We start from the raw sequence: 22,277 nt of genomic DNA, 5'->3' as shown, positions 1-22,277 counted from the left end.
GGTATACAGATGCCCCCACAGTGCAAGGTATACAGATGCCCCCACAGTGCCAGGTAAACAATTACCCCCACAGTGCCAGGTAAACAATTACCCCCACAGTGCCAGGTATACAAATGCCCCACAGTGCCAGCCAATTGCCCCCACAGTGCCAGGTATACAATTGCCCCCACAGCAGCCAGTGCTGCAGCTGCTTACCACTGCTGCTGCTGCTGCACTGCTGCTGCTCCTCCTCCTCCGGGCTGTGAGGGACGGGGGTGAGAGTGCCGAGCGCCCGCCAGCGCTGTGTCTGGCGGCGGCAGCGTATAGCGTTCAAACCAGCCGCCGGTTCGTGAGCCAATCAGAGCTCGCGGACCGGCGGCTTCTGATTGGCTGCCGGTCCGCGAGCTCTGATTGGCTCACGAACCGGCGGCTGCTTTGAAGTCCGCTATACGCGCCGCGCCAGACACAGCCGTGCTGGCGGGCGCCCGGCGCTCTCACCCCCGTCCCTCACAGCTCTCCAATCCTGACAGCTGAGACGCGCTGCCGCCGGACTGAGCGGCAGCGCGTCTCAGTGACCGCTGGACCGGCCCACGTGGCCATCGGCCCTTCTGGCATTTGCCAGAAGTGCCAGATGGCCAGTCCGGCCCTGCTTCCCACTACTACCTACATCCTGCCCCCTGCTCTGCACTACTACTCCCATCCTGCCCCTTACTTCCCACTACTACCTACATCCTGCAGCCTGCTCTGCACTACTACTCCCATCCTGCCCCTTACTTCCCACTACTACCTACATCCTGCCCCCTGCTCTGCACTACTACTCCCATCCTGCCCCTTACTTCCCACTACTACCTACATCCTGCCCCCAGCTCTGCACTACTACTCCCATCCTACCCCTTACTTTCCACTACTACCTACATCCTGCCCCCTGCTCTGCACTACTACTCCCATCCTGCCCCTTACTTCCCACTACTACCTACATCCTGCCCCCTGCTCTGCACTACTACTCCCATCCTGCCCCTTACTTCCCATTACTACCTACATCCTGCCCCCTGCTCTGCACTACTACTCCCATCCTGCCCCTTACTTCCCACTACTACCTACATCCTGCCCCCTGCTCTGCACTACTACTCCCATCCTGCCCCTTACTTCCCACTACTACCTACATCCTGCCCCCTGCTCTGCACTACTACTCCCATCCTGCCCCTTACTTCCCACTACTACCTACATCCTACTCCCTGCTCTGCACTACTACTCCCATCCTGCCCCTTACTTCCCACTACTACCTACATCCTGCCCCTTGCTCTGCACTACTACTCCCATCCTGCCCCTTACTTCCCACTACTACCTACATCCTGCCCCCTGCTCTGCACTACTACTCTCATCCTGCCCCTTACTTCCCACTACTACCTACATCCTGCCCCCTGCTCTGCACTACTACTCCCATCCTGCCCCTTACTTCCCACTACTAACTACATCCTGCCCCCTGCTCTGCACTACTACTCTCATCCTGCTCCTTACTTCCCACTACTACCTACATCCTGCCCCCTGCTCTGCACTACTACTCCCATCCTGCCCCTTACTTCCCACTACTACCTACATCCTGCCCCCTGCTCTGCACTACTACTCCCATCCTGCCCCTTACTTCCCACTACTACCTACATCCTGCCCCCTGCTCTGCACTACTACTCCCATCCTGCCCCTTACTTCCCACTACTAACTACATCCTGCCCCCTGCTCTGCACTACTACTCTCATCCTGCTCCTTACTTCCTACTACTACCTACATCCTGCCCCCTGCTCTGCACTACTACTCCCATCCTGCCCCTTACTTCCCACGACTACCTACATCCTGCCCCCTGCTCTGCATTACTACTCCCATCCTGCCCCTTACTTCCCACTACTACCTACATTCTGCCCCCTGCTCTGCACTACTACTCCCATCCTGCCCCTTACTTCCCACTACTACCTACATCCTGCCCCCTGCTCTGCACTACTACTCCCATCCTACCCCTTACTTCCCACTACTACCTACATCCTGCCCCCTGCTCTGCACTACTACTCCCATCCTGCCCCTTACTTCCCACTACTACCTACATCCTGCCCCCTGCTCTGCACTACTACTCCCATCCTGCCCCTTACTTCCCACTACTACCTACATCCTGCCCCCTGCTCTGCACTACTACTCCCACCCTACCCCTTACTTCCCACTACTACCTACATCCTGCCCCCTGCTCTGCACTACTACTCCCATCCTGCCCCTTACTTCCCACTACTACCTACATCCTGCCCCCTGCTCTGCACTACTACTCCCATCCTGTCCCTTACTTCCCACTACTACCTACATCCTGCCCCCTGCTCTGCACTACTACTCCCATCCTGCCCCTTACTTCCCACTACTACCTACATCCTGCCCCCTGCTCTGCACTACTACTCCCATCCTGCCCCTTACTTCCCACTACTACCTACATCCTGCCCCCTGCTCTGCACTACTACTCCCATCCTGCCCCTTACTTCCCACTACTACCTACATCCTGCTCTGCACTACTACTCCCATCCTGCCCCTTACTTCCCACTACTACCTACATCCTGCTCCCTGCTCTGCACTACTACTCCCATCCTGCCCCCTGCTCTGCACTACTACTCCCATCCTGCCCCTTACTTCTCACTACTACTCCCATCCTACCCCTTACTTCTCACTACTACTTACATCCTGCCCCCTGCTCTGCACTACTACTCCCATCCTGCCCCTTACTTCCCACTACAACCTACATCCTGCCCCCTGCTCTGCACTACTACTCCCATCCTGCCCCTTACTTCCCACTACTACCTACATCCTGCCCCCTGCTCTGCACTACTACTCCCATCCTGCCCCTTACTTCCCACTACTACCTACATCCTGCCCCCTGCTCTGCACTACTACTCCCATCCTGCCCCTTACTTCCCACTACTACCTACATTTTGCCCCCTGCTCTGCACTACTACTCCCATCCTGCCCCTTTCTTCCCACTACTACCTACATCCTGCCCCCTGCTCTGCACTACTACTCCCATCCTGCCCCTTCCCACTACTACCTACATCTTGCCCCCTGCTCTGCACTACTACTCCCATCCTGCCCCTTACTTCCCACTACTACCTACATCCTGCCCTCTGCTCTGCACTACTACTCCCATCCTGCCCCTTACTTCCCACTACTACCTACATCCTGCCCCCTGCTCTGCACTACTACTCCCATCCTGCCCCTTACTTCCCACTACTACCTACATCCTGTCCCCTGCTCTGCACTACTACTCCCATCCTGCCCCTTACTTCCCACTACTACCTACATCCTGCCCCCTGCTCTGCACTACTACTCCCATCCTGCCCCTTACTTCCCACTACTACCTACATCCTGCCCCCTGCTCTGCACTACTACTCCCATCCTGCCCCTTACTTCCCACTACTACCTACATCCTGCCCCCTGCTCTGCACTACTACTCCCATCCTGCCCCTTACTTCCCACTACTACCTACATCCTGCCCCCTGCTCTGCACTACTACTCCCATCCTGCCCCTTACTTCCCACTACTACCTACATCCTGCCCCCTGCTCTGCACTACTACTCCCATCCTGCCCCTTCCCACTACTACCTACATTTTGCCCCCTGCTCTGCACTACTACTCCCATCCTGTCCCTTACTTCCCACTAATACCTACATCCTGCCCCCTGCTCTGCACTACTACTCCCATCCTGCCCCTTACTTCCCACTACTACCTACATCCTGCCCCCTGCTCTGCACTACTACTCCCATCCTGCCCCTTACTTCCCACTACTACCTACATCCTGCCCCCTGCTCTGCACTACTACTCCCATCCTGCCCCTTACTTCCCACTACTACCTACATCCTGCCCCCTGCTCTGCACTACTACTCCCATCCTGCCCCTTCCCACTTCTACCTACATTTTGCCCCCTGCTCTGCACTACTACTCCCATCCTGCCCCTTACTTCCCACTACTACCTACATCCTGCCCCCTGCTCTGCACTACTACTCCCATCCTGCCCCTTACTTCCCACTACTACCTACATCCTGCCCCCTGCTCTGCACTACTACTCCCATCCTGCCCCTTACTTCCCACTACTACCTACATCCTGCCCCCTGCTCTGCACTACTACTCCCATCCTGCCCCTTACTTCCCACTACTACCTACATCCTGCCCCCTGCTCTGCACTACTACTCCCATCCTGCCCCTTACTTCCCACTACTACCTACATCCTGCCCCCTGCTCTGCACTACTACTCCCATCCTGCCCCTTACTTCCCACTACTACCTACATCCTGCCCCCTGCTCTGCACTACTACTCCCATCCTACCCCTTACTTCCCACTACTACCTACATCCTGCCCCCTGCTCTGCACTACTACTCCCATCCTGCCCCTTACTTCCCACTACTACCTACATCCTGCCCCCTGCTCTGCACTACTACTCCCATCCTGCCCCTTACTTCCCACTACTACCTACATCCTGCCCCCTGCTCTGCACTACTACTCAATCTCCCCATGCCCCCTCTCTCTCCTCTGTGCCCCTCTCTCTCTCCATGCATCTCTTGCTCTGTCTCACTACCCATGCTCCCTCTCTTTCTCCCCCATGCCTCTGTCTCTACCCCATGCCACTCTCTGTGCCCATGCCGCTCTCTCCCCCATGCCTCTCACTCTCTGTCCCCCCTTGCCTTTCTCTCTCGCTCTGTGAGATATATATATATATATATATATATATATATATCTCTGGAAACCCCCCCTAAAATCCTGCTTTGCCCCTGGTGATATCCACGGGTGGGCAGGGCCCCTATAATTCTTGGTGCCATAGGCAACTGCCCATTATGTCTAATGTAAAAGACGGCTCTGTGCAAGGAGTGTCAATGTTATGGGGGCAACAGGCTTAGGGGTGCCTGGACCCAGGATATAAAGGGCAAAATTCAAATGTTGCCGCCCCTTATCTCCCATCTAAAGTGACAGGAGTTTGCAGGGGCAATATACAAATATCACGTTTTCGTACTGATCGCTCCCAAAGCAGTCGCGTCACCAACTAAACTATCCGTCGCAATGCGAAAAGTCCCATTTGGGCGCCTCCGGGGATGGCGAGCTGAAATGCTGATGTCACGCCCGCCGGCATCACCATGTCATGCTTAGTGGGTTTTTGTTTACTATTTCTGTTGTTGTAGGGTGCATTATCTATTCAACAGAAGGGTGGGGATGGGGGGGTGGGGGTGGCAGGGAGTAGGCAGAGTTTTTGCCTAGGGTGCCGAGAAACCTTGCACCGGCCCTAGGGGGGACAGATATAACATGTGCAGAGAGAGTTAGATTTGGGTGGGTTATTTTGTTTCTGTGCAGGGTAAATACTGGCTGCTTTATTTTTACACTGCAATTTAGATTTCAGTTTGAACACACCCCACCCAAATCTAACTCTCTCTGCACATGTTATATCTGCCCCCCTGCAGTGCACATGGTTTTGCCCAACTGCTAATAAATCTGCTGCTGCGATCAGATCTGAATTAGGCCCAAAGTGCATAAATAGAAACAGTATGACCAAAACAAGAAAATAGTGACTTTTAAAGTACAGAACATTGCCAGACATGGACAAGGTATACCAAGATAAGCAGCAGGGTGACATCACCCAAAGGTTTGGCAGTTGTAGGCAGTGGTGTGGAGTAGAGATGAGCGGGTTCGGTTCCTCGGAATCCGAACCCGCCCGAACTTCAGTTTTTTTTACACGGGTCCGAGCGACTCGGATCTTCCCGCCAAGCTCGGTTAACCCGAGCGCGCCCGAACGTCATCATCACGCTGTCGGATTCTCGCGAGGCTCGGATTCTATCGCGAGACTCGGATTCTATATAAGGAGCCGCGCGTCGCCGCCATTTTTCACACGTGCATTGAGATTCATAGGGAGAGGACGTGGCTGGCGTCCTCTCCGTTTATAGAGATTCGAGAAGAGAGTGAGACAGAGAGAGACACAGTAGTAATTTTGGGGAGCATTAGGAGGAGTACTACTACTACTAGTACTTGCTGAAGTGATAGAGAGAGATAGTGTGACTGTATTATCTGACTTGTGGGGGAGACACTGACAGTGGGGAGCAGTTAGAGTCTGAGAGCAGGACTCAGGACTCAGGAGTACATATAACGTACAGTGCACACTTTTGCTGCCAGAGTGCCAGCCACAAGGCCATTGTTTGTGACCACACTGACCACCAGTATAATATATATTGTGATTGTCTGCTTAGGACTCAGGAGTACTACTTGCAAGTTGCTGATAGTGTGACCAGTGACCTGACCACCAGTTTAATAATCACCACCAGTTTATGAGTTTAATATATATATATATATATATATATATAATTGTATATAATATATATATAATATTGTATACCACCTAGCACCTACCCGTGTTTTTTTTTTTTTCTTTCTTCTTTATACATACTACTATAGTAGCTTACTGTAGCAGTCTGCGGTGCTGCTGAGCTGACAGTGTCCAGCAGGTCCGTCATCAGTCATTACATAATAAATATATAATATATATATACCTGTCCGGCTGCAGTACTAGTGATATTATATATACATATATATTGATTTCATCTCATTATCATCCAGTCTATATTAGCAGCAGACACAGTACGTTAGTCCACGGCTGTAGCTACCTCTGTGTCGGCACTCGGCAGTCCATCCATAATTGTATACCACCTACCTACCCGTGGTTGTTTTTTTTTTCTTTCTTCTTTATACATACTACTATAGTAGCTTACTGTAGCAGTCTGCGGTGCTGCTGAGCTGACAGTGTCCAGCAGGTCCGTCATCAGTCATTACATAATAAATATATAATATATATATACCTGTCCGGCTGCAGTACTAGTAATATTATATATACATATATATTGATTTCATCTCATTATCATCCAGTCTATATTAGCAGCAGACACAGTACGTTAGTCCACGGCTGTAGCTACCTCTGTGTCGGCACTCAGCAGTCCATCCATAATTGTATACCACCTACCCGTGGTTGTTTTTTTTTTCTTTCTTCTTTATACATACTACTATAGTAGCTTACTGTAGCAGTCTGCGGTGCTGCTGAGCTGACAGTGTCCAGCAGGTCCGTCATCAGTCATTACATAATAAATATATAATATATATATACCTGTCCGGCTGCAGTACTAGTGATATTATATATACATATATATTGATTTCATCTCATTATCATCCAGTCTATATTAGCAGCAGACACAGTACGTTAGTCCACGGCTGTAGCTACCTCTGTGTCGGCACTCGGCAGTCCATCCATAATTGTATACCACCTACCCGTGGTTGTTTTTCTTTCTTTCTTCTTTATACATACTACTATAGTAGCTTACTGTAGCAGTCTGCGGTGCTGCTGAGCTGACAGTGTCCAGCAGGTCCGTCATCAGTCATTACATAATAAATATATAATATATACCTGTCCGGCTGCAGTACTAGTGATATTATATATACATATATATTGATTTCATCTCATTATCATCCAGTCTATATTAGCAGCAGACACAGTACGGTAGTCCACGGCTGTAGCTACCTCTGTGTCGGCACTCGGCAGTCCATCCATAAGTATACTAGTATCCATCCATCTCCATTGTTTACCTGAGGTGCCTTTTAGTTGTGCCTATTAAAATATGGAGAACAAAAATGTTGAGGTTCCAAAATTAGGGAAAGATCAAGATCCACTTCCACCTCGTGCTGAAGCTGCTGCCACTAGTCATGGCCGAGACGATGAAATGCCAGCAACGTCGTCTGCCAAGGCCGATGCCCAATGTCATAGTACAGAGCATGTAAAATCCAAAACACCAAATATCAGTAAAAAAAGGACTCCAAAACCTAAAATAAAATTGTCGGAGGAGAAGCGTAAACTTGCCAATATGCCATTTACCACACGGAGTGGCAAGGAACGGCTGAGGCCCTGGCCTATGTTCATGGCTAGTGGTTCAGCTTCACATGAGGATGGAAGCACTCAGCCTCTCGCTAGAAAAATGAAAAGACTCAAGCTGGCAAAAGCACCGCAAAGAACTGTGCGTTCTTCGAAATCCCAAATCCACAAGGAGAGTCCAATTGTGTCGGTTGCGATGCCTGACCTTCCCAACACTGGACGTGAAGAGCATGCGCCTTCCACCATTTGCACGCCCCCTGCAAGTGCTGGAAGGAGCACCCGCAGTCCAGTTCCTGATAGTCAGATTGAGGATATGGGTGTTGCTGGCGCTGGGGAGGAAATTGACCAGGAGGATTCTGATGGTGAGGTGGTTTGTTTAAGTCAGGCACCCGGGGAGACACCTGTTGTCCGTGGGAGGAATATGGCCATTGACATGCCTGGTGAAAATACCAAAAAAATCAGCTCTTCGGTGTGGAAGTATTTCAACAGAAATGCGGACAACAGGTGTCAAGCCGTGTGTTGCCTTTGTCAAGCTGTAATAAGTAGGGGTAAGGACGTTAACCACCTCGGAACATCCTCCCTTATACGTCACCTGCAGCGCATTCATAATAAGTCAGTGACAAGTTCAAAAACTTTGGGTGACAGCGGAAGCAGTCCACTGACCAGTAAATCCCTTCCTCTTGTAACCAAGCTCACGCAAACCACCCCACCAACTCCCTCAGTGTCAATTTCCTCCTTACCCAGGAATGCCAATAGTCCTGCAGGCCATGTCACTGGCAATTCTGACGAGTCCTCTCCTGCCTGGGATTCCTCCGATGCATCCTTGAGTGTAATGCCTACTGCTGCTGGCGCTGCTGTTGTTGCTGCTGGGAGTCGATCGTCATCCCAGAGGGGAAGTCGTAAGCCCACTTGTACTACTTCCAGTAAGCAATTGACTGTCCAACAGTCCTTTGCGAGGAAGATGAAATATCACAGCAGTCATCCTGCTGCAAAGCGGATAACTGAGGCCTTGACAACTATGTTGGTGTTAGACGTGCGTCCGGTATCCGCCGTTAGTTCACAGGGAACTAGACAATTTCTTGAGGTAGTGTGCCCCCGTTACCAAATACCATCTAGGTTCCACTTCTCTAGGCAGGCGATACCGAGAATGTACACGGACGTCAGAAAAAGACTCACCAGTGTCCTAAAAAATGCAGTTGTACCCAATGTCCACTTAACCACGGACATGTGGACAAGTGGAGCAGGGCAGGGTCAGGACTATATGACTGTGACAGCCCACTGGGTAGATGTATGGACTCCCGCCGCAAGAACAGCAGCGGCGGCACCAGTAGCAGCATCTCGCAAACGCCAACTCTTTCCTAGGCAGGCTACGCTTTGTATCACCGCTTTCCAGAATACGCACACAGCTGAAAACCTCTTACGGCAACTGAGGAAGATCATCGCGGAATGGCTTACCCCAATTGGACTCTCCTGTGGATTTGTGGCATCGGACAACGCCAGCAATATTGTGTGTGCATTAAATATGGGCAAATTCCAGCACGTCCCATGTTTTGCACATACCTTGAATTTGGTGGTGCAGAATTTTTTAAAAAACGACAGGGGTGTGCAAGAGATGCTGTCGGTGGCCAGAAGAATTGCGGGACACTTTCGGCGTACAGGCACCACGTACAGAAGACTGGAGCACCACCAAAAACAACTGAACCTGCCCTGCCATCATCTGAAGCAAGAAGTGGTAACGAGGTGGAATTCAACCCTCTATATGCTTCAGAGGTTGGAGGAGCAGCAAAAGGCCATTCAAGCCTATACAATTCAGCACGATATAGGAGGTGGAATGCACCTGTCTCAAGCGCAGTGGAGAATGATTTCAACATTGTGCAAGGTTCTGATGCCCTTTGAACTTGCCACACGTGAAGTCAGTTCAGACACTGCCAGCCTGAGTCAGGTCATTCCCCTCATCAGGCTTTTGCAGAAGAAGCTGGAGACATTGAAGGAGGAGCTAACACAGAGCGATTCCGCTAGGCATGTGGGACTTGTGGATGGAGCCCTTAATTCGCTTAACAAGGATTCACGGGTGGTCAGTCTGTTGAAATCAGAGCACTACATTTTGGCCACCATGCTCGATCCTAGATTTAAAGCCTACCTTGGATCTCTCTTTCTGGCAGACACAAGTCTGCTGGGGTTCAAAGACCTGCTGGTGAGAAAATTGTCAAGTCAAGCGGAACGCGACCTGTCAACATCTCCTCCTTCACATTCTCCCGCAACTGGGGGTGCGAGGAAAAGGCTCAGAATTCCGAGCCCACCCGCTGGCGGTGATGCAGGGCAGTCTGGAGCGACTGCTGATGCTGACATCTGGTCCGGACTGAAGGACCTGACAACGATTACGGACATGTCGTCTACTGTCACTGCATATGATTCTCTCACCATTGAAAGAATGGTGGAGGATTATATGAGTGACCGCATCCAAGTAGGCACGTCACACAGTCCGTACTTATACTGGCAGGAAAAAGAGGCAATTTGGAGGCCCTTGCACAAACTGGCTTTATTCTACCTAAGTTGCCCTCCCACAAGTGTGTACTCCGAAAGAGTGTTTAGTGCCGCCGCTCACCTTGTCAGCAATCGGCGTACGAGGTTACATCCAGAAAATGTGGAGAAGATGATGTTCATTAAAATGAATTATAATCAATTCCTCCGTGGAGACATTGACCAGCAGCAATTGCCTCCACAAAGTACACAGGGAGCTGAGATGGTGGATTCCAGTGGGGACGAATTGATAATCTGTGAGGAGGGGGATGTACACGGTGATATATCGGAGGATGATGATGAGGTGGACATCTTGCCTCTGTAGAGCCAGTTTGTGCAAGGAGAGATTAATTGCTTCTTTTTTGGTGGGGGTCCAAACCAACCCGTCATTTCAGTCACAGTCGTGTGGCAGACCCTGTCACTGAAATGATGGGTTGGTTAAAGTGTGCATGTCCTGTTTATACAACATAAGGGTGGGTGGGAGGGCCCAAGGACAATTCCATCTTGCACCTCTTTTTTCTTTAATTTTTCTTTGCGTCATGTGCTGTTTGGGGAGTATTTTTTGGAAGGGCCATCCTGCGTGACACTGCAGTGCCACTCCTAGATGGGCCCGGTGTTTGTGTCGGCCACTAGGGTCGCTTATCTTACTCACACAGCTACCTCATTGCGCCTCTTTTTTTCTTTGCGTCATGTGCTGTTTGGGGAGGGTTTTTTGGAAGGGACATCCTGCGTGACACTGCAGTGCCACTCCTAGATGGGCCCGGTGTTTGTGTCGGCCACTAGGGTCGCTTATCTTACTCACACAGCTACCTCATTGCGCCTCTTTTTTTCTTTGCGTCATGTGCTGTTTGGGGAGGGTTTTTTGGAAGGGACATCCTGCGTGACACTGCAGTGCCACTCCTAGATGGGCCCGGTGTTTGTGTCGGCCACTAGGGTCGCTTATCTTACTCACACAGCTACCTCATTGCGCCTCTTTTTTTCTTTGCGTCATGTGCTGTTTGGGGAGGGTTTTTTGGAAGGGACATCCTGCGTGACACTGCAGTGCCACTCCTAGATGGGCCCGGTGTTTGTGTCGGCCACTAGGGTCGCTTATCTTACTCACACAGCTACCTCATTGCGCCTCTTTTTTTCTTTGCGTCATGTGCTGTTTGGGGAGGGTTTTTTGGAAGGGACATCCTGCGTGACACTGCAGTGCCACTCCTAGATAGGCCCGGTGTTTGTGTCGGCCACTAGGGTCGCTTATCTTACTCACACAGCTACCTCATTGCGCCTCTTTTTTTCTTTGCGTCATGTGCTGTTTGGGGAGGGTTTTTTGGAAGGGACATCCTGCGTGACACGGCAGTGCCACTCCTAGATGGGCCAGGTTTTTGTGTCGGCCACTAGGGTCGCTTAGCTTAGTCATCCAGCGACCTCAGTGCAAATTTTAGGACTAAAAATAATATTGTGAGGTGTGAGGTATTCAGAATAGACTGAAAATGAGTGGAAATTATGGTTTTTGAGGTTAATAATACTTTGGGATCAAAATGACCCCCAAATTCTATGATTTAAGCTGTTTTTTAGTGTTTTTTGAAAAAAAACACCCGAATCCAAAACACACCCAAATCCGACAAAAAAAATTCGGTGAGGTTTTGCCAAAACGCGATCGAACCCAAAACACGGCCGCGGAACCGAACACAAAACCAAAACACAAAACCCGAAAAATTTCAAGTGCACATCTCTAGTGTGGAGACGATGGTATAAGTGACGGAAGGAATAGCACCTGAGGGAAGAGGGCCCTGCTTATAACAAATTACAGTCTAATGGGGAGTGAAACACAGGGAAGAGATAGCATACGAGGAGTATGGAGCAGAGGGATAGGATGATAGCTGGGTGGTTTCCCTAAAGAAGTGGGTATTGGAGGTGAGAGTGGGGGGATGTAATCAGTTGATATGAGAGGCGGTATTCATTTGTGGAGAGAAATGTATTGCATGAAGGCTTTGTTAGTAAGTTTGAGAGGTTTAAATTGGGTTCTGAAAGGGCAGTAAGTGCATCACAAGAGGAGTGCTGGGGGGAGGAGGTGAAACCCAAGTCCCGGCTCCTCCACAGTGACAGGAACTGGGTGCTGCGGCGTGACATTATACTGCAGCAGCTGGCTCCTGGTACTGAGAAGTAGCCAGCAGTGCAGCCAAAGTCTCTTGAGGCAGCCCAGCATCTCCAGGGATGCTGCGCACACCCCCAGAGTGATGTAGAATGGGTGTTTCCATAAGACCATGCCCCCATAGTAATGAAAAATGTGGGTTCCCATAAGATCATAACCCCTTTCCATAAGACCATGTTTGTGTGTGTGTGAGGGGGGCTATTGGCCACAGTGGGTGTCACCAACACCAGTACCGCCACTGGGGAGAGAAGCCAGTGTAAGGCTTGTAGGAGAGGCAGATGTAGTACATCTGGAAAGGAAGATAAGCCAGTTAGCAGCACTGAGGACAGTGGAGACAGGTGGGAGACAGGAAGACCTGATAAGAGGAGATTATAGTAGTTCATTCTGGAGATGACAGTCAGTGGATGAGGTCTTAGTTGCCTCCAGGAGATATTTCTGAGATGGAAACAGCAGGACTGTGAACGGCGTTGGATGTGTGGTTTGAAGGAGATAGAGAGGAGTCAAGAATAACTACAAAACATTTGGGGCTATAGGACAGGGGTGTGTTGTCAGTAGATAATGAACTTGTGGGAGGTGAGGTTGTTCATGAGGGTGGGAAGATGATCAACTCAGTCTTGGACTTGTTACATTTATGAAAGTGCTGGGACTTCCAGGATGAGAAATAGCTGGAGATATGAGTAAGGGGGGCCATGGGAGGAGAGGTAGATCGGAGTGTCATCAGCGTAGAGAAGATATTGGAGGCCAAGGGAGCTCATGAGTTCACCTAAAGAGGAGAATAAAAGAGGTCTATGAACAGAACTTTGGGGGACACCTAATGGAAGATGAAGTGGGAGAGAAGTGGAATCATGACAGAAAACAAAGAATAGTCAGAGAGGTAGGAGGACAGCCAGCAGAAGGCAGTATTAAGCAGACAGAAGAATTTGCAGGAGGAGAGGGTAGTCCAAGGTGTCAAAAGCAGCAAAGAGGTCAATGAGAATGATAAGAGAGTGATAGCCTTTACATTTATCAGCAAGGAAGTCACTGTGAGGGAAGTTTCTGTGGAGTAGAGAAGACTAAAGCCAGACTGAAATAGGTCAGGCAGGGAATTGGAGTAAAGAAAGCGTGTTCGGGGGCGTGGCCTAGCTGTGTAGGAGTGCAGACGTGTATCTGCTGACCGCCCCATCTGCACTCTTTTATAGGGGCTAAATCGTCCTGTGACCCCCCAAATCGGCCCTCTCTCCACCCCTGGGGACCCCCTGTGCCGGGTGCTGTAGGCTGCAGAGCCGGGGAACAGCCCGGCCTGTTCCCGCAGGTTGCAGCCTACACGCGTCCGGAAGCCGGGGCCTCGCGTGATTCCCGCACCTGCGATGGGAGCTCCATAGTGCGGATGCTCCATCGGGAGGCGGCGCGGAACCTCCTCCAGCCTCCTCAAGCCTCCAGATCACCCTGTAAGCCTCCCCAGACCCCCCCAGAGTGGCACCCGCTGTAATAAGCCCGGAGGGCCTGGCAGAGAGGGACAGCAGCAGCAGGGCATTCTAACAGGAGAGACGGCAGCCATCTTGGATCCCCATGTCAGCTTCAGACAGACAGGCGGAGGTACAGAACCTGGGTGCTGTGGGAGGCGCCGGACTTTGGCTGGACCGGGTCTGGAAACCTCCCACCGCTGTTAGGGCCCTGACACCCCTTTGGGGGCCACTGTATAGCAGATTGTGAACCCCTCCGTCCTGGGACGACCGGCCTTCTCTGTATCAGTTTACTTCATGCTGGAACAGCACCATCTAGTGGCCACTGGTTACAATTGCAAGCCTTACCCACTCTGTGTTTGGTATATAATACGTAACTAGCTGCTGGTTCTCAGTGGATGCAGGCTCATCAGGACCTGCCGTAACAAACGGATGTGATGCCCCCGTGGTAGATTGATGTATTTACGCCACCACCGCTCTATATGTCTATAAATATTTAATGTGACACTCCAGGTGCGGGATAGCACATCTGACATAGCACCATATCCAGGTCTGTTGTGCTCAACATCCAGAGATCTCCCCCTTCTCCGAGACGTAATGCCGCCTAAACTCCAGAAAGATTAATCCGGGGTCCTACCGGTAAGCTTCTTCAAGCAGTCGCTGTCACGAACCGGTCTCTCACCTTTGCGGGTTCTGGGGTTCATCCGTTGCCAGTGCGGTTGCTCGCGGTGCTGTGCGCCCGTGTGGGGACACGGCGTGATCAATGGCACAGGTAATGCAGAGTCTGGGAATTGTGAGTGCGGGGACCAAATGGCCTAAGGCACTGCGGTGTGTCTGCTGTATAGGAGGTGGCCATGTTGGAGACCAAATAGCTAATACTGAGCACTTGTGAAAACACCTGTGGGCAGGTGTAAGCCAATCCCGTGCTTGTGCTGCCTTTAAGTAGGCTGGGATTATGTCACTCTGGGCCAGTGCTTTGTTGTATCAAAGCTGTGCTCTAGCTCTGAGCTCTCTCCGTGCATTCCTGTGTGATTCCCGTGGTCCAGATATCGCCTCCGTTCCCAGAGGTCCGTCTGCAGCCTTCACTGCTGAAAGATCCACCGGCTCTCCGCTGTGCTGTCAGTTAATTGCACTCCTATTGGAAATAGTTGGATTCCCAGTGTCCTGCATGAGGTTACCTTGTCAGTCTGCCTATCATTCAAAGTCTGGAGGATTCCGTTTCTCTCAGCTGTTCGTTTGTTCAACTCTGCATTTAACCCATTCATCACCTTGTCTTCTACTACAGTTTCACAGTGATCTCCGGAACCCGCAAGTAACCCAATTCAGTACTTATATTTGCTATGTTGTCATAACAAGGATAATTCTTCAGTCTCTCAGTTAACTCTCAAAACTCCATTGCAAATCCTTACAGTTATCTCTTCATGTCTGCATTATCCAGTTAATAACATTCTGCAGTTCAGCATCAAAGCTTGTTTATATTTGCTATGTTGTCATAACAAGGATAATTCTTCACAGTCTCTCAGTTAACTCTCAAAACTCCATTGCAAATCCTTACAGTTATCTCTTCATGTCTGCATTATCCAGTTAATCATATTCTGCAGTTCAGCATCAAAGCTCGTTTATATTTGGACAATCCAACATTTATTCATCAGCTTGTTTTGCATATGTTTCCATGAACATTTCTTTTATGTATTTTTGAGTTTTCTCTTGCATATTATTCCTGCAATACTTCAGTATAATATGATGATTAACAACTTGTCAGTTAACTCTTTACTGAATTGTTATTTTGAATAAATATATGAATCGGAACTTTCTTCGTCCTCCTTGCTTTCTTCATAGCCCAGCACCTACACCTGTGGTTGGTCCCGGGTTAACGGATTCACAAAAACACCCGGACCTGACAGTAAGCACTGGCCACATGGATCCGTCAAGTGACCAATTCGCAGGAGGCGGTGCTACGTCAGATATCCTTTCCCGTCTGGAAAACCAGGAGTCTATACAGACACAAATAGTGCAGTTTATGCAAACTATGGCAGACCGTTTAGAGACTCTTCATACGGCTATTAAAACGTCCCAAGTCCAGATTCTAACCCCGGATGTCCCAGTTACCACTACAGCTTCTCCTGTGACGCTGCCTACGTCCCGCTTGCAGTTACCCTCTCCGAGTAAGTTTGACGGAACTCCAAAACTTTGCAGAGGATTCCTGAATCAATGCGAGATCCAGTTTGAACTGATGTCTGCCAGTTTCCCATCAGCTCGTTCTAAGGTTGCATATATTATTGCCCTCCTCTCCGGTCAGGCTCTGGAGTGGGCATCACCATTATGGGAGAGAGGTGATCCTATCCTCTCTAATTACAAAGAGTTCGTATCTTCCTTCCGGAGAATCTTTGACGAACCAGGCAGGACCACCTCAGCATCCTTGGAGATTCTCCGTCTACGTCAAGGTTTACGTCCTGTCAGTCAATATATTATTCAGTTTCGCACGTTGTCTTCAGAGTTAAACTGGAATGAGGAGGCCCTGATCGCCGCGTTTTGGAATGGACTTTCAGAAAGAATCAAGGATGATTTAACTATCCGGGATGTGCCAATTAAACTGGATGAATTGATTTCTCTCTGTAACAAACTTGACCTACGCTACAGGGAGCGATGTTTAGAGAAATCCAGGGCAGAGCGATCCAGTCCACGTGATCATCCTAGACCTCGACAAGATTCTTCATCACAGTCTCTAGTAATGACTGAAGAACCTATGCAGATTGGGCGCTCTCGCCTCACAGAGGAGGAACGACTTCGTCGTCGACAGGGTAACCTCTGCATGTACTGTGGGTCCTCCGAACATTTAGTTAAATTCTGCAAACTCCGACCGGGAAACTCTCGCCTCCTAGCTTATTCAAGAGAGGTTAAGCTAGGAGTTACTTTAGAATCACGTTCTGGGAAAGAGCCGACCTTGTCTATTCAATTAGAAGTTCCAAGTTCTACAGTGAAAGTTTCAGCTCTCCTAGATTCCGGGGCAGCCGAGAACTTCATCTCCTCAACCTTTGTCATACGGTCTAAAGTTCAAACCATGCCTCTGGAAGCAGCAGTTGCCGTTACAGCAGTGGATGGAAGTCGAATTCCAGATGGTATAATTACTCATCGAACCGTATGTCTCAAGATGAAAGTTGGTGAGCTCCATTCCGAATACCTCTCCTTCTACGTGATTCCCAAAGCCTCTCAAGATGTGATACTTGGTTTACCTTGGCTGCAGAAACATAATCCTCAACTTAATTGGCAAACCATGGAAGTCCTTTCATGGGGTAAATCTTGTACCAAGGACTGTGTAGCTACAATTGTACCTCTTCGGTCAATTAGCCTTTCCGATCTACCTCCGGTGTATCAATCCCTTGCGGATGTTTCCAGTAAGCAAGCAGCAGACTCTCTACCTCCTCATCGTGAATGGGACTGCCCAGTCGTCCTGGTTCCGGGCAAGACCCCTCCTAGGGGACAAATTCATCCGCTATCCATCCCAGAGACGCGAGCTTTCCGGGATTGGTCCACTCCTACAACTCTCAAGGGGATTCAGCGATTTCTTGGCTTTGCTAATTTCTATAGGAGATTCATTAAGAATTATTCTACGTTAGCTGCTCCTATCACAGCCCTAACTCGCAAGGGAGCAAATCCTACGAATTGGTCTTCTGAAGCAATCAAAGCCTTCTCTGATTTAAAGCAAGCCTTTGTGTCAGCCCCCATTCTTCGACAGCCTGATTTGAATCGTCCCTTTCTACTAGAGGTGCATGCATCTACAGAAGCAGTAGGAGCTGTGTTGTCACAAGTCTTTGAAGATAAAAAGGTCCATCCCTGCGGATATTTCTCCCGTAAGTTCCTCCCGGCAGAACGTAATTATGCAATCGGTGAGCAAGAGTTACTTGCCATCAAGTTGGCATTTGAGGAGTGGAGATACCTTCTAGAAGGAGCTCAACATCGCATTACAGTTTATACTGATCATAAGAATCTTCTGTATCTGCAGTCAGCTCAGTGTTTGAATCCACGACAAGCTCGATGGGCGCTTTTCTTCTCACGATTTGATTTCAAACTCACCTATCGTCCAGGGTCTCAGAACAAAAAGGCAGATGCCCTTTCCCGGTCCTTTGCTTCTTCTGAATTAAATGATGCTACCACGAATCAAGCCATTGTGAATCCTACGTCCTTTTTAATGACTCGAACCTCTCCAATTCCTCCGCCTGGCAAGACCTTTGTCGCCACAAGTCTCCGAAAACGGCTGCTTACCTGGGCTCACTCCTCTTCCTTCATGGGTCATCCTGGGGTTCTAAAGACTCTCAAATTTATTCAACAGTCTTATTGGTGGCCACGTCTCAAAGCCAATGTCCAAGAGTTTATAGCAGCATGTCCTAAATGTGCCCAATATAAGAGTCCAAGAAGTTCTCCACCAGGGTTTCATCCATTGCCAGCCCTAGAGGTTCCAGCAGCAGATCAAGAGTTTCAACGTCTATCTAGCATCTGAAGTTGTGTACGTAAGTCCATGGTCAAAACTTTCGCTCGTTATAAATCTTTTGTAGATAGAAAACGTAAAACTGTACCGAATTACAAAGTGGGAGACCAAGTTTGGATTTCTACGCGCAATCTCAAGTTCAAAGTTCCTTCTAAGAAATTTGCTCCCAAGTTCATTGGTCCATTTCCCATTGTAAAGGTACTCAACCCTGTGTCATACAAAGTCAAGTTGCCACCATCTTTGAGAATTCCTAACGCCTTTCATACATCTTTACTGAAGCCTTTGATTCTCAATAAGTTCCGTACTACCCAGTCCAAACCTCCTAAAGTTCACTCTTTGCAGAATGAGGAATTTGAAGTTAAAGAGATTGTGGACTCACGTTCCCGATATGGACGTTTACAGTTTCTGGTCGACTGGAAGGGTTACGGTCCGGAGGAGAGATCCTGGGTTTTCTCTGAAGATGTTCATGCTCCAAGACTGGTACAGAAATACTTCTCCAAAAATCCTGACAAGGTTCAAAGGTGTTCGGAGACCACCCGTAGAAGAGGGGGTACTGTCACGAACCGGTCTCTCACCTTTGCGGGTTCTGGGGTTCATCCGTTGCCAGTGCGGTTGCTCGCGGTGCTGTGCGCCCGTGTGGGGACACGGCGTGATCAATGGCACAGGTAATGCAGAGTCTGGGAATTGTGAGTGCGGGGACCAAATGGCCTAAGGCACTGCGGTGTGTCTGCTGTATAGGAGGTGGCCATGTTGGAGACCAAATAGCTAATACTGAGCACTTGTGAAACACCTGTGGGCAGGTGTAAGCCAATCCCGTGCTTGTGCTGCCTTTAAGTAGGCTGGGATTATGTCACTCTGGGCCAGTGCTTTGTTGTATCAAAGCTGTGCTCTAGCTCTGAGCTCTCTCCGTGCATTCCTGTGTGATTCCCGTGGTCCAGATATCGCCTCCATTCCCAGAGGTCCGTCTGCAGCCTTCACTGCTGAAAGATCCACCGGCTCTCCGCTGTGCTGTCAGTTAATTGCACTCCTATTGGAAATAGTTGGATTCCCAGTGTCCTGCATGAGGTTACCTTGTCAGTCTGCCTATCATTCAAAGTCTGGAGGATTCCGTTTCTCTCAGCTGTTCGTTTGTTCAACTCTGCATTTAACCCATTCATCACCTTGTCTTCTACTACAGTTTCACAGTGATCTCCGGAACCCGCAAGTAACCCAATTCAGTACTTATATTTGCTATGTTGTCATAACAAGGATAATTCTTCGGTCTCTCAGTTAACTCTCAAAACTCCATTGCAAATCCTTACAGTTATCTCTTCATGTCTGCATTATCCAGTTAATAACATTCTGCAGTTCAGCATCAAAGCTTGTTTATATTTGCTATGTTGTCATAACAAGGATAATTCTTCACAGTCTCTCAGTTAACTCTCAAAACTTCATTGCAAATCCTTACAGTTATCTCTTCATGTCTGCATTATCCAGTTAATCATATTCTGCAGTTCAGCATCAAAGCTCGTTTATATTTGGACAATCCAACATTTATTCATCAGCTTGTTTTGCATATGTTTCCATGAACATTTCTTTTATGTATTTTTGAGTTTTCTCTTGCATATTATTCCTGCAATACTTCAGTATAATATGATGATTAACAACTTGTCAGTTAACTCTTTACTGAATTGTTATTTTGAATAAATATATGAATCGGAACTTTCTTCGTCCTCCCTGCTTTCTTCATAGCTCAGCACCTACACCTGTGGTTGGTCCCGGGTTAACGGATTCACAAAAACACCCGGACCTGACAGTCGCCTTCATCACAAAGAGGCAAGGGCAAGCCCACGACAAATATGGCGTCCAAACCACTTGCTGCAGTTCATAGCCCTCCCGACCCATCTCCGTCGGCTCTAGTCATGGCACCAGGATTGGGCAATGATGCCCCGTTGACGATTGGCGCAATGAAGCAGCTCCTAGCCTTCTTCAAATTCAAATTTAAATTAGCATTACAAGGCTGCCAGCAATCCGTCGATGCGGTGGGTCAACGAACTGACCACCTAGAACACAAATTAGAAGAGGTGGTCAAATCACACAACGACCTCATTTCTCTACATGAGGACCTGCAAGTGGAGGTGACGGCACTCCGTGGTAAGGTCGGGGACCTTGAGGATAGATCGCGACGGAATAATGTGAAGATTAGAGGGATCCCGGAGTCTGTGTCAAATTCCGAATTAACAAAGTTTGTTGTTGATCTCTTCACGAAATTATTGCCTACAGACCATCTCTCAGATTTCCTGCTGGATCGTATCCACCGACTACCCAAGGCGCGTTCATCCCCGAAGCAGGCACCCGGAGACACTCTCATGCGGTTCCATTATTTCCATGTTAAAGAACGAGTTCTCCAAGCCGCAAGAAATATGGATAGTGCTGGCTCAATATTGGGAGATCTTCAAGTCTTTGGGGACTTATCGGCGGCTACGCTGGTACTCCGGAGGTCCTTTGCCCCAATCACGAGAGCTCTTCAAAGAGCAAATATTCAGTACCGCTGGGGTTTCCCCACACGTCTGATTGTCAGGCGAAATGGCAACACTGGGATCATCACTTCTCCCGATGAAGGCTCCCGGGTTCTGGTCTCCTGGAACTTGGAGGCGATCTCCAATGACCACCCGAACGCACCCGGAATACCTCAAGAATGGTCAACTGTACGTAAATCACTATGATTATCATTATCCCTTGTGTTTAATGGCCCAGTTATTTCCGTGGGCAGACCCGAGTTGTCCCAGTCTGTCAAACAAGGACTTCTATTGGCGGACTGAAGTACGGACTCCAATTGATATTATCACCTCATGAAGGGTCTGTATACGTGAGTAGATTCATGTTCCTTTTCTACTCGTACTTCATTCTCTGGTTTGTTTAATAACTGTTCTCCAAATTACCAGTGTTTTTTTTTTTTTTAATGTAGCAGTTAGTAGAGGCTAGGCTATGTGTTTTATGAATATGTGTCTCTCTCGGCGTCCCAGCCTCGAGGTGATTTGGTCGGAGGCGGGGCACCGGGTGATTCCAGTTTCCACTGTACGTTATCCCGTACCTACTGTTTTGTGTTTTGTTTTTAGAGTGGTGGTGACGGCTACGGTTGCCACTTCCTCCAATGTGCCGCCGCTTTTGGTGGTCTACGGTTGCACCTCTAAGGTGCATGGTTTGTCTCCTTTTTCTAATCCCTCTTCTCTCCCTATTTGCTCTACCCCTCCCCATTTCCTTCTCCTATTCTCAATTTTCGGTTGTTACATGACAGCACAAGGTAACAGGTATTAACATATGTTTTTCTGCATGCGATCATATGTACGCTCCTGCTTTAGTATCTCATTACTGGTCAGTGTCGAGGTGCAATTTTGTTATGTTTTCCAATGATTAATATTCTTTCTCTGAATGTCAAGTGTCTGAACTCCCCGAATAAACGAAAACTAGCACTTTCCCACTTTGCTAAGCTAAAAGCCCACATTGTCGCCCTACAGGAAACCCACGTCATGTCCCCTTCCCCCCCTACGTTTCATAATAATAAGTTTCCGATATGTTACATGTCCAATGGCCCGAGCAAAAAGGCAGGGTTGGCCATTTTACTGTCCAAAGCCTGTAATTTTATATTGACTAAACAACTTTCTGACTCCGATGGCAGGTATTTGATACTAATAGGCAAACTAGATGATAAACCCGTCACCTTAGCGGTAGTCTATGCCCCCAACTCCAAACAGATCCCCTTTCTCCGGAAATTCTGTAACGTCCTCCAGTCCTGCTTAACGGGATCTTTGCTTCTTT

Source organism: Pseudophryne corroboree, chromosome 1 (assembly GCF_028390025.1).
Source record: "Pseudophryne corroboree isolate aPseCor3 chromosome 1, aPseCor3.hap2, whole genome shotgun sequence".
Lineage (NCBI taxonomy): Eukaryota > Metazoa > Chordata > Amphibia > Anura > Myobatrachidae > Pseudophryne > Pseudophryne corroboree.
This window is presented reverse-complemented; position numbering follows the sequence as displayed.